This window comes from Nannospalax galili, unplaced genomic scaffold, assembly GCF_000622305.1.
Source record: "Nannospalax galili isolate Female #2095 unplaced genomic scaffold, S.galili_v1.0 scaffold213, whole genome shotgun sequence".
NCBI classification, from domain to species: domain Eukaryota; kingdom Metazoa; phylum Chordata; class Mammalia; order Rodentia; family Spalacidae; genus Nannospalax; species Nannospalax galili.
In genome coordinates this window covers 48,054-62,196 of record NW_008335195.1, presented here as the reverse complement: position 1 = coordinate 62,196, position 14,143 = coordinate 48,054, and the positions used below count along the sequence as shown (strand labels likewise).

Below are 14,143 nucleotides of genomic sequence, written 5' to 3'. Positions count from 1 at the left end.
GACAAAACAATGGACCATTGTGAAGCAAAATGGAACATTGTAACTGAAGAGTGGACCTCTGTAATACAGCAATATAACATTATGATGACACAATTGATATTTGTGATGTAAAAATCGAGCATTGTGATGAGTCATTAGAGAACTGCAATGGGACAGTTGACCTATGTAATATAACAATGGAAAATTGTGATGGGACTTAAGACAGATGCAGTGCAACAATAGAGCATTGTGGAGCCTTGTGATTGGAAAGTGGACCCTTGTCTTTTAAAAATAGAACATTGTAATGTGACAGTTTAGGATAGTGATGCAACAACTGAGCACACTAAAAAGATATTGAATCATTGTGATGTAGGAGAGGACCATCATGCTAGGACAGTTTATCATACTCCTGTAAATATGGAGCACTGTGGTCAGACAGTGGAGTACTTTGATGCAACAATGGAACATTGTGATAGGGCAGTGGACAAGTGTGATGCAACAATGGAGCATTGTGGTAAGATAGTGGACTATTGTGACATAATAATGGAGCATTGGTTTGAGACACTGCTTTGTGATAGGACAGTGGACCATTGTAATGGAACAATGTAGCATTGTGATGAGACAGTGGACCATTCTGATGTGACAATGGAACTTTTAGATAGGACCTTAAAGCATTGTACAGAGGACTATAGTGATATAACAATCAGACTTGTCATAGGACAGTGGAGCATTGTCATATAATAATGCAGCTTTGTAATGAGAGATGGATCTTTGGAATGGGATACTGGAAAATTGTGATGCAACAATGGAGCATTGTGAAAGGGCAATGAGCTTTGTAATGGGACAGTGGACATGTGATGTAACAATGTAACATATAGCTAGGTCAGTGAACTACTGTGTTTCAAAAACAGAGCAATGTAATATGACAATGGACCACTGTGATTCAACAATGGATCTTTGTGATTAGACATATATTGCTGTGATTAAGGAATGGAGCATTGTGATGTAATAATTGATTATTGTGTAATGAAATTTGAGGATCATCATATAACAATGGAGTGTTGTGATCACATACTGGATCATGTTGATGTAAATATGATCCTTGTGATTGGATAATCTAACAAACTTTATAGTAGAATGGACTATTCTAATGCAACTGTGTAGAATAATGATGAGACATGGAGGCATTGCAATGAGACAATAAAACACTGTGATGTAACAATAGACCATTGTGACTGGACAATTGACAATTGTGATGTAAGACAGGAATATTATGATGAGACAGTAGAGCATTGCAGTGTAGCAGTGGAACATTGGAATTGGATAGTGGATCATTGTGAAACAGTTAAAAATTGTGATAGGACAGTGAGCCATTGAAATACAAAATTGGAGCTTCTTGATAAGAATGGAGGGCCATCACAGGACAGTGGACCATTGATGATATGAGCATGTTGATTCCACAGTGGAACACTGTGTGAGGGAGTGAAAAATTGTCAGCTAACTATGGAGCATTCCGAAGAGATAACAGAACATTTTGATATGAAAGTGGATTAGTGTGGCACAGCAATGAAGTATTGTGGTACAACAATGAACTTTGTGATGCAACAATGGATCTTTGTGATTAAACAGTGATACATTGTGATATAACATTGGACTATTAATGGTGAAGGAGAACCTTGATAAGGTACTAGGACATCCTGATGTAACTATAGAGCATTGTGATTTAACAACAGAGTATTGAGTGACTTATTGGACCATTATTATATAAAAAGGGAGCATTGTAATTAGACAGAGGTGTATTGTGATGGAAAAACAGAGCATTGTGATGCAACAGTGAAGCACTGTGATACAATAACGGTGCTTTGTTATGGCATGCATGCATTAGGGTGACACAGTTGACAAGTGAAATGTAACAACACAGCATTTTGATGAGAAATTTGGGAGTATTATGATTGAACAAAGGACAATTGTGATGCAACAATGAACCCTTATGAAGTAACATTGGGCATTGTGTTGTAACAGTAGAATCTCTTGATGAGATAATGGAGCACTGGGAAGGGACAGCAGACAATAGTGATACAGGAATAGAGCAGAGTGATGAGAAAATAGATCATTGTGATGCGACAGTGGACCATTAAGGTGTAACAAGGGAGCATGGTAACAAGAGAGTGGAGTGTTGTTATGGGCTCTTGGACCATTCTGATGTCAATATGGAGCGTTGTGAAGATGCAATGTAGCATTTTGATGAAATAGTAGAGAATTATGATTATGAGTTGCATCACTGTAAAAATGAAGCACTTTTATAGGAAATCTGTCATGTTGATTCAGTAATGGACAAGTGTGATGTACCTTTGAGCATTGTAATGTTAGAATGGAGCACTGTGGCAGAACAATAGAGTATTATCATTAGACTGCAGAGTATTGTCATGTGAGAGTGAACCATTGTCATCCAATTTGAACACTGTGAAGCAACAGTGAGGCCTTGAGATAGGAGAGTAAACCATTGTTTTGTATCTATGGAGCACTGTTATAAGACTCTAGATGATTCTTTTTAAAATATATTTTTATTTATTTTTTTGTGTTTGAGTGTATTGCCTGTGTTTGTGTAAGTGTACCCTTGTTGTGCAATGCCTGCGGAGGTCAGAAGAAGGTGTTGGATCCCCTGGAACTGGAGTGTCAGACAGTTGTTACCAGTCATGTGGGTGCTGGGAATCAAACCCAGGTCCTCTACAAGAGCAGCCTGTGCTCTTAGCCACTGAGCCATCTCTCCAGCCCTGCTAGATGATTCTTATGCAAAAACAAAACATTGTGATTGGACATTGAGCACTGTGATGGTGCAGTGAGCCATTGTGATGTAACCTGGAGCATTATGATGGAGTATGGGACAATTGTTTTATAAATTTTTTAACTATTTAATTATTTGAAAATTTTTAATTGAAATTTTGTGTAATTCATACAGAACCTCTCAATTTTAATCATCTTTATATTTCCTTTTCATTGGCACCCTCCAATAGTGCCCCCCACTGGAATTCATACATTCTGTTATTTGTATAAAGCCCAATCATGTCAAGTTAGTGTCCCCAGATGATCCTCAGTGCAAGTTCATCCTCTGGTGTCTAGTCTGCCTATGTAGAGTTCTACCCTTTAAGATGATCAGTTCTTCCTCACCCATCAGCAATCAGCTGCGAACAATTCTTCAACTAAGATTGGGACATTTTCACAGTTCTGTGCTGGTGTTTTGTCTGCTTGAGTTTTCAAAAAAAAAAAAAAAAAAGGTCTTATGCATGCTGACGACATTATTGTATGTTCTATGAGCAAGGTCTCAGAAGCTTGTAGGACTCTGTTTCCATATGGCCATGCATATCCTCCCTGCCTTTTACAATCATTCTGCCCCATCTTCCACAATGGTGCCTCAGCCCTTGGTGGGTGCACTTTAATATAGGAGTCCTGTCCAAGGACCCACACTCTGCAGACTCTTTCTCTACACTTTGGCCATTTTTGACCTTTTGTGTTCCTGGCCCTCTGTTGCATGAGAAACTTCACTGAAGAGAATTGAGAATTGAGAGATGCATTACTGCCCTATTTATCCCTTGTTTAAAGTTCTGTGAGCCTTAGGTGTGGAGATTGCATTGTAGATGTGCCATTTAGACTTGGGGAATTCACAACCAATGTCTGTGTGTGACCAGTTGTGGAATTCTGTTATAGTCACCGTCTGTTTAAAAAGAAGTTTGTTTGATGAGTGGTGACTGAGATACTTGTCTGTAACTGTAAGTATTCATATTGTGCACATAGTAATTATATTTGTCTAAGGTCTATGGCCTCTTGAGCCACATGTATTTGGTTATGTTTACAGAACCACACATGAGTTTCCTTCCATTTGAGTGTGCTTTATATCCAGTTATGTAGCTGTTGATTATCCCCAAAATAAAAGTGCCACTACTACACCAATGTCATTTGCTGTGCCAGTCACTGATGTGGTTATTAAGCCTTGAAGTTGGAGTTGGATCATCGATTTATGTTCTCCCTTAGAAATATGTGTAGTGCTCTCCAAAGCTATGAGACCTAGCCTTTAGTGGAAAGATAGCTGCCAGGTCAGTTCTAGATTTCTTGCAATAAATCCTGTGTCCAAGATACATCTTGTCTTCAGCAATGGGGGTCTTACCTTCAAATTCTTGGAGGCAATTAAGGGATGAGGCAATAGCTTGTGTAATTTGGGGGGATCTCTTGGGCTTCTCTGGCCAACAATTCACATGAAGGCTTCTGAATGGCACTGTTTCTTGTTATGTGGCCTTTCCCTATACACACGGACTCATGCAGAGATAGTATATGTTTAATTTATCAGTAGGCTTTGGAATAACATGATTCCCTTTGGTTTTTTACACTACATTATAACTTTTATAAGTTCCCTTGGTCACAGTATTTTACCATAGCAACAGCAGTTCTCACGGTGGCAATAAGCTGACCATGCAGAAGTTCATGTTCCTCTTTGTGGGTTCATCCAGCTTCCAGGAAGCCATGCACATTGGAATAGACATTTATCACCACCTGAATAACATCATCAAGGAGAAATACAGAGAAGATGCCCATGGATGTGGTTGATGAAGGCAGGTTTTCACCCAGCATCCTGGAAAAGAAAGAAGCCCCAGAGATTCTGAGGAATCCAATTGGGAAGGCTGGCTACACTGAAAAGGTTGTAATCAGCATGGCTGTAGCTAGTGTGAGTTCTTCAGGCCTGACAAATATGACCTGGACTTCAAGTCTCCTCATGACTCCAGCAGGTACATCACACCTGACCAGCTGAATGGCCTGTATAAGTCCTTCGTCCAAGACTATCCAGTACTTTCCATCAAAGATCCTTTTGACCAGGAATCTGAGGAATCTTGACAGAATTTCACAGCTAGTGTTAGCACCCAGGTCTTTGGGGACAGTCTCACAGTCACCAATTAAAAGAGGATTGCCAAGGCATTGGGAAAGACTGATTCCTGCTCAAGGTGAACCAGATCAACTCTGACAGTCTCTTCAGTCGTGCAAGCTGGCCCAGTCTAATGGTGTCATGGTGTCCCATTGCTCTGGGGATAAAGAGGATCTCTTCATTGCTAAGTTGTGGTGGGGCTCTTCATTGGAGAGATTAAGACTGTTGTGCCTTGCCAATCTGGGCATCTGGCCAAGTATAATCAGATCATCAGAATCAAGGAGGAACTGGGCAGCAGGTTCAAGTTTTCCAGCAAGTCCTTCAGAAACCCCCTGACCAAGTAAATGGTCAACATTTACTCTGGACAACAACAATCTCTGGAACCTTGATTTACCACCAGCTGCTTACACCCTGTCCCTGATAGCATCAAGGCAGTTTGAGGCTGGTCCATTGTTTGTCAGGCCTTTGTAGTTAGCTCCCTCTCCTGCTACTGCTTCCTCAGAAGTCCAAAGCCACTCCTGACAACCTGGATCCCAATTGGAAATCCCGCCCTGTAAGCATGTGATTAGTACAAATTATTGTTTGTTATCTCACTTCCCACCTAGTGTCAGAAGCCCTTATATCTCCCGTATAATCTCTAAGGTGGCAACAGGCAACATTCCCAGTGGTTCTTTTTGTAAAATAAAGGGCTCAGTGACTTATTTTTAAGAAGAAGCATTGGAATAGGGCACTGGATCTTTGTGATGTAGCATAGGAGCATTGTGATGGGTTTGTCGGGTATTGCAATGCAGCAATAGAGCATTATGATGGAGCAGTAGAATGTTTTGAAGCAAAAATGGAGTGTTGTGATATGATAATGCAACATTGTGATGCAACAATGGAGTGCTGTGATGAGACAGAGAAGTATTTTATGAGAGATGACCATTGTGATACAAAATGGAGAACTGTGATATGAAAATGAGACAGTGAACTACTGTGATGATTCAGTGGAGTATTTTGATGAGACATTTGGGCATTATGATGGAAATGAAGTACTGTGATGGGAAAAATGGACCAATGTTATGCAACAATGAAACTTTGGTGTGAAAAACAACCATGTTGTTATAAAAATGGAGAATTGTGATAGGAGAATGGCCAACTGTGATGAAAAAGGGCATTATGATTGTCCTAGTTTGTTTCTTCATCTCTGTGACAAAACACTCTGAACACTACCAACTTGGGGAGGAAAGGGATTTTTCAGCTTACATCTCCCAGGTCGTAGTTCATCAGGGAGCCCAAGGCAGGAGCTCAGGGCATGAACCTGGAAGCAGGAACTGGAGCACAGGCCATGGAGGAATGCTGCTTACTGGCTTTCTCCCTTGGCCCCTGCTCAGCCTGCTTCCTTATGCAACACAGGCCCACCTGCCCAAGGGTGGCATCACCCACAGTGGGCTGGGCCCTCCCACATCACTCACCAAGAAGATGCCCTTCAGACATGGCTACAGGCCAGTCCAATAGAGGCAATTCCCGATTGAGGCTCCTTCCTTCAGACATGGCTACAGGCCAGTCCAATAGAGGCAATTCCCCGATTGAGGCTTCTTCAAAACCCAGGTGTGTCAATTTGACACTAAAGCTATCCAGCACCATGATGTAACAATAGAGGATTATGATGTAACAGTGGAGCATTGTGTTTAAATAGTGCAGTGCAATGCAACAATGGAGCATTTTATGGAACACTATCATTGTGATGCAACAGCGAAGCACTGTCACAGATTGGTGGACCGTTGTGATGCAACAGTAGAACACTGTGATGAGACAATGGAGTATTGTGATAGAATTTTGCAAAATTTTGGTGAGACAAGGAGTATTTTGCTAAGACACTGGAACATTCTGATCAGACAGTAGATAACTGTGATTCAACATGGAGTATTGTTACTAAACAGTGGAGGATTCTGAATAGAAAAGTGGGATGCAAAATTTTAGTATTATGATGTAATTGTGAAGCATAATGATAAAAAGGAGCATTGTGATGAGACAGTGGACCACTGTGATATAAAAATTGCGGAGCATTTTGATGAGATATTTGAGTATTATGATAGAACAATGGAACATTATCAAAGGAAAATTGACCATTGTGGTGCACAATGAAGCATCTTTATGAGAATCTGGATGATGGAGATATAAAAATGCAGCATTCTGGTAGGACAATGGCCAATCCTAATGCAAAAAAGAGCCATTATTATGTTGTAATAGAGCATTATGATGCAATGATGCAACAATGGAGTATTTTGATGGACTAGTTGGTCATTAGATGCAATAGAACATCTAATGTTCTATGATGGGAAAGTGGACCACTGTGATATAAAGTACAGAAGTTTGGACTGGAGATATGGCTCAGTAGTGAAGAGCACTGGCTTCACTTGAAGAGGTCCTAGATTCAAATCTCAGTAACTACATGGTGGCTAAAAGTCATTCATAACTCCAGTTCCAGAAAATCCAATGGCTTCTACTGAGCACCATGAGCATCACGTGACACAGATGCACTTACATACATGCAGGCAATACACTTGTACCCAAAATAATAATAATAATAAATTTTAAAATAGAGCATTTTGATGAAATATTTGAGCATTGTGATGGAACAATGGAGCATTTTGAAAGGAAAATTAATCATTGTGATACAGTAATGCAGCATCATTATGATAAACTGGATAATGGGTATATAAAAATGGAAATCCGTAATGGGACTTTGGAGCATTATATTGGAACAAAGAACATTTTGAAAAGACACTGGAGCAATCTGATGGGACAGTGTGTCACTGTGATGCAACATGGAGTATTGTGATTGGGTAGAAGAGCATTCTGTAGTAAGGGTAGACAAATGAGGTCACAATTGTATCATTGTGATGGGAGGGTGAATCTTTGTAATGCAACAATGGAGCATTGTGATTGATTAGTGATGAATATAATGGGACACTAGAACATTGTTATATAACAATGTAGCAGTGTGATGACTCAGTATAGCACTGTGATTGGACAGTGGAACATTTTGACGCAAAAAAGGAACATTGTTATAGGATCTTGGAACATTTTGATGCAATAATGGAACATTTTGAAGAAATATCAGACTATTGTGATTCAGCCATGGAGCACTGTGATGAGGTAGTGATTGATTAATATCTAAAACTAAATGGCTGGAGAGATGGCTCAGTGGTTAAGAGCACATGTTGCTTTTGCAGAGGACCCAGGTTCAATTCCCAGCACTGACATGGCAGCTAATAGCCATTTGTAACTTCAGTTTCAGGGGATCCAACACCCTTTTCTGACATCTTTGAGCATTCCCTGAGATGCATGCACTTACATACATGCAGGCAATACATTCATACACATAAAATAAAATATTCTTAAAAAGATATAAAAATGGGAAGTTTTCATAGGTTGGTGGACAATTGTGAGTCAAAAAATGAACCATTGTGATTCATCAATAGAGTACTGAGGACAATTTATCAGTGTGATGCAATCATGGAGCGTAGTGATGAGACAACAGAACATTGTGATAGGACAGTGGACCACTATGAAGTTACAATGGAGCACTGTGATGGTACAATTGTACCCTGTGATACAATGATGAAGTGTTATGATGAAAAAAATGGAGCATTACAATAAGCTAGTGAGCCAGTGTCATATAAAAATGCACCATTGTAATGGGACATTGGACCATATTGATGTCACAAGGAGCATTTTATTTAGATAGTGGAGCATTATGGTCAAAGAATGGAGCATTGTGTTGAAATGATGGAGTAATCTGAGGGCTCAGTGGAATACTTTAATGCAACAATGGAGCACAGTTATAGAACAGTGGACCAAATTAATGTAACAGTTGAACACTGTGAAGACAGAGTTTACCATTGTGATGCAAGAGTGAAGCACTTAGACTGGACAATGGACAATTGTGATTCAACAATGAAGCATTGTGATGGAACCATGGGACATTGTAAAGAAACAGTGGACCATTTTGATGCAATAATGGACCATTTTGATGCAACAATTGAGTACTGTGATGGAACAGTGGACCACTGAGTTGCAAAAATGGACCAATGTAACAAAATATTGGAACATTGTGATAGGAGAATGGAGTATTTTGATGAAATGATGAAGCCTTGTGATTAGACAATGGAGTATTGTGATGTGATAGTATACCACAACTAACCTAAAATTGAGCACTATGATGCAATAGTGGGACATTGTGTTGGGGAAGTAGACCATTGTAATATAATCCTCCGTGGAAGATTGTTATGACATAAGTGAAAATTTTGATTTGTAATTTGATGATTACAGTGACAAATGGAGCCCTGTAAAAGGAAAACAAAGCATTCAAATGCATGACTGTGATCTAACAAGGGAATAATTTTATAGGAAAATGGAGCATTGTGGTGAAGTAATGGAGTATTACTAGACAAAGGAGTGCTGTAATGTGAGATAGGATCATTGTTGTACAGAAGTGGCACATTGTGATATGAAACTGGGGCATTGTGATGAATAGTAGGACATTGTTTTATAAAACTGGAGCAGTTTGATAAGGCACTGGAACTTTTTCTGCAAAAGTGGATCTTTGTGATTGGACATTGAGTATTGTGATGGGACAGTGGACAATTGTGTTGTAACTGGAGTTTTGTGATAACAAAATTCAACATTGAAATAAGTTATTGGACAATTTTGATGGAAAATTGAAGCACTGTGATAGAAAAATGAGTCATTGTGATAATACAATGGTACACTGATATCAGTGAAACATTATGCTGAACAAAAGGAAAATTGTAATGAGTGGGACATTGTGATGTAACAATGGAACATTGTGATCGATCATAATAGCATTGTGATATCACAATTAAGCACTATGAGAACACTATTATGTTGGAATAGTGGAAAACTGAGTTAAAACAGTGGAACATTGTGACAAAAAAGTAGATCATTATGATTCAACAAAGGAGCATTGTAATAGGGCAGTGGACCATTGTGATTCAACAGTATAGCATTCTTAATACGTTGGACCAGTGTGAGTCAAGAATAGAGCACTGTGGGGGGGGGGCTGGAGTGATTGCTCAGTGGCTAAGAGCATGGGCTGCTCTTGCAGAGGACCTGGGTTCTATTCCCAGCACCCACATGGTGGCTACAAACCATTCTTAACTCCAGTTCCAGGGGAATCCGACACCCTCTTCTGTCCTCTGCAGCATTGCATGACACAGGTGCACTCACATACATGCAGGCAATACACTCATACACATAGTATAAAACTAATAACTTAAAAATTGTCTTAAAAAAAGGTATAGAGCACTGTGATCAGACACTGGAGAACTGTGATTTGACTTTGAACAATGAAGCCTTCTCAAAGGACAATGGACCTCTGTGATGCAACATGGAACATTATTATTAGACAATGGGGCATTGTGATGTGAGAATAGATAAATGTCATACAACAGTTGAAAACTGTGAAGCATAGTGATGAGACAATGGATCATTGTGATGTAATAGTTGAACATTTTGATGCAACAATAAAGCATTGTAATCATAACATGATACAATTGTCATGAAATGATGAAGAATTATGAGGAGAAGTTGGGGCATTGTGGTGAGTTAATAGATCAGTCTCATAAAAGATAGCATGGTGATTAGATACTGGACCAGTTTGATGTCATATGGAGCATTTTACTAAGACCGTGGACCATTGTGGCAAAGAGTGGTGCACTTTATTGAGAAAATGGTACATTCTAAGGAGCCAGGGGAAGATTGTGATGCAATAATGGAGCACAGTTATAGGAGTGTGGATCATTGTGATGTAACAATGGAATATTGTGATGTCAGAGTAGGACAATGAGATGCAAAATAGAGCATTATAATAGGAGAATGGAACATTTTGATACAACAATGGAACATTGTGCTTAGATAATGGAGTAATGTGGGAGTGGAAATTTTTGAGAAAATATTGTAGCATTGTGATAGGAGAATGAACTATTTCAATGAAAAATGGAGCATTGTGATTAGACAGTGGAGTACCATGTTGTAAGTATGGACAATTGTTATGCAAAAACTGAGTATTTTAATGTGAAAGTGGTAATTCTGATGAAACGTGTAAAAATGGAGCACTATGATAAGACAATGGACCATTGTGACAAAACAAAGCACCATGGAGATGTAACAATGGAGCACTGTGATAGGACAGTCAACAACTGAGATTCAAAAAATGGACAATTATGATGTAACAGTGGTGAATTGTAATTAAACAGTGGAGCACTGTGATATAATGATGGACCATTGTGATAGGATAATGGACCATTATTGGACAACAAGGAAGCATTGTGATGAGAGACTAGGGAATTCTGATAGTGCTGTTGACAATTGAAATACAACATGGAGTATTGTGAGTAAACAGTGGAGCATTATGTAGTGAAAATTTAAAAAAAAATGGATGCAAAAATACAGGATTGTGATGGGATTTAGCATTATTGTGACAGGAGAGTGTACCATTGTAATATCATAATGGAGCATTGTGATTGGAGAGCAGACCATAGCTAACACAAAATAGCATTGTGATTTAAAAAATTATCATTATAATGGGACAAGAGAGCATTGAGATAACAATGGAGCATTTTGATGACTCAGTGTACCCAAAGTGATTCAACAAAGGAGCATTGTAATAGGACATTTGACCAATGTGATGCTACAATGGAGCACTGTGTTGAGACATTATAGAATAATGATTAGAGTGGAGCATTGTTATTGGACAGTGAAACATGGGGATGTAACAGTGGAACACTGTGATGAGACAGTGGAATATTGTGAAAGGACAGAGGACCATGGTGTTGCAATAATGAAGCAATGCGATGAGACAGTAAAGCATTGCGATGGGATTTTTTGATGCCACTACGAAGCACTGTGATGAGATAGTGCACCACTGTGTTTAAAGAATAAAACATTGTGACAACATGTTGGATCATTATAATGCAATAATGAATAATTGTGATGTGCAATGGAACACTATGAAAGGCCAGTGGAACACTGTGATAGAACAATGGAACAAATTTGATAAGAAAGGGTACTATTGAGATGTTTCAATGGAATATTGTCATAGGACACAGGACCATTGTGATGAAACAATGGAGCATTGTGATGAGACAGTACACCAGGATGGTGTAACAAAGGAATATTGTGATAGGGCAATGGGCAACTGAGATGCAAAAATGGACCATTGTGATAGGAGAATGGATGTAAGATTTTGATGAAACAATGGAGCACATTGATTAGAAAGTAGAGTCTTATGAGAATGTACCATTGTGATCCAATTATTGAGCACTGTAATGCAGTCATGGGGCATTTTGATGGGATAGTACACCATTGTTTTGTAACAATTAATCATTGTGATGGTAGAGAAGACCATTGTGATGTAGCAATGGGGCATTGAGACTGGACAATGCAATATGGTTTTGTATCAATGAAATACACAGTGGAAAAATGTGAAAGGACAGAGGAAAATACTGATGTGAAAATGAAGCACTGACGAGATAGTGTAGCATTGTGGTGGATCAGTATTTGATTATGATAAAATAATAGATCATGGTGATAGTACAAAGGATCATTGTTATGTAACGAAGGAGCATTGCAATAGGACAATTACCCATTGGGACACATTGATGAGATAATGGAAAATGATGACAGGAAAACAGGCCACTGTGATGTAATTATAGAGCATACTGAAGGGACAATGTATCATTTTGCTTGGACAGTGGACCATTGTGATGTGATAAGGGAGCATCGTTACAGTATGATGGTACCCTGTGATGCAATTAACAAGTATTATTTTGAAAAAAATGGAGCATTGCAATGAACCAGCAGACCATAGTGATAAAAAGGATGCAATATTGTGATGGGACACAGAGCATTTCGTTAAGATAATGGCCCATTGTGACCAAAGACTTGAGCATTGCATTGAGAAAATGTAGTCTTAGGGGACATTAGACATTTTTGATGCAAAAATGGAGCACAATTATAGGACGGGGAACCATTGAGATGTAACAATGGGGCATTGTGATAGGACAGTGAATATATATAGCATTGATATAATATTGGAACAATTAAATAGGAGAATGGATCATTGTGGAAGATAGTGGACAATTTTGTAGTAACAACAGACCATTTTCGTTTAACAAGGGAGAATTATGATAGAATAGCAGAGCATTTTAATTGGACAATGAGTATTGTGATACAGACCATTTCGACCAAATACTGGAGCACTCTGATAGGAGAATGGAACATTGCAATAAAACAGTGGAGCATTGTGATTAGATGGTAAAAGTACCATAATGTGAGACAGGACCATTTTGATCCAAAAATTGAACATTAAGATGGAAAAGTTGGGCACTCTGATGGGAAATAAACCATACTGATATAACAATTGAGCATTGTGATGACAATGAAACATTTTAGGGAACTTTGGAACACTGTGATGCAAAAATGGAACATTGTGATAGGAATGAACCACTGAGATGCAACAACAGCACATTATTATCAGGCAATGGACCAATGTGATGTAACAAGGGAGCACTTGATGAGACAGTGGGGCAGTTATGTGACAACAGAGCATTATGATCAGACAGTGATAAATTGTGATGTAACAAATGGAGGCTTGTAGTGGGACAATGGAGCATTAAGAATTGTGATAGGACAGTGGACAACTGTGATTCAACATTGGAGCATTGTGATAAGACAATGGACATTTTTCATGCATGAATCAGGAACATTGTGATGAGAGAGTGAAGTATTATTGAATGCATGAATGAAGCATTGTGATGTAACAACTGAGCATTGCAATTAAACAGTAGAGCATGGTGATGCAACCAAGAAGCAATGTGATGGGATAGTGGACTGCTTTCATGCAAAAATGGAGCATTTTGAAAGGACAGTAGACCACTGTGTTGCATCAGCACAATACTGTGATGAGAGAATGAAGCAATTTTATGAAATAAAGGAACATTGTGATTAGGCAGTGGACTATAGTGTTGTGAGAATGGACCACAGTGATACAAAAGTGGGTCATGTGCTGCAAGAGTGGATGTTATGAGAAGACAGTGGAACATTGTGATGTAATAATGGAGAATTTAGATAGGCCAATGGATCATTTTGATGCAGCAATGGAGCATTGCTCACTAAAAATGTTCCTTAGTGTATAAAAATGGAGCAATTCGATAGGAGAGTAGTCCTTTGTGGTATAACAATAGA

General features: G+C 38.9%; 1 pseudogene; it reads left to right on the top strand.

Moving 5' to 3' along the window:
- The first annotated feature begins 396 nt into the window (after positions 1-396).
- On the top strand, positions 397-5,235 carry LOC103731417 (annotated as a pseudogene).
- The last annotated feature ends 8,908 nt before the right edge of the window (positions 5,236-14,143 follow it).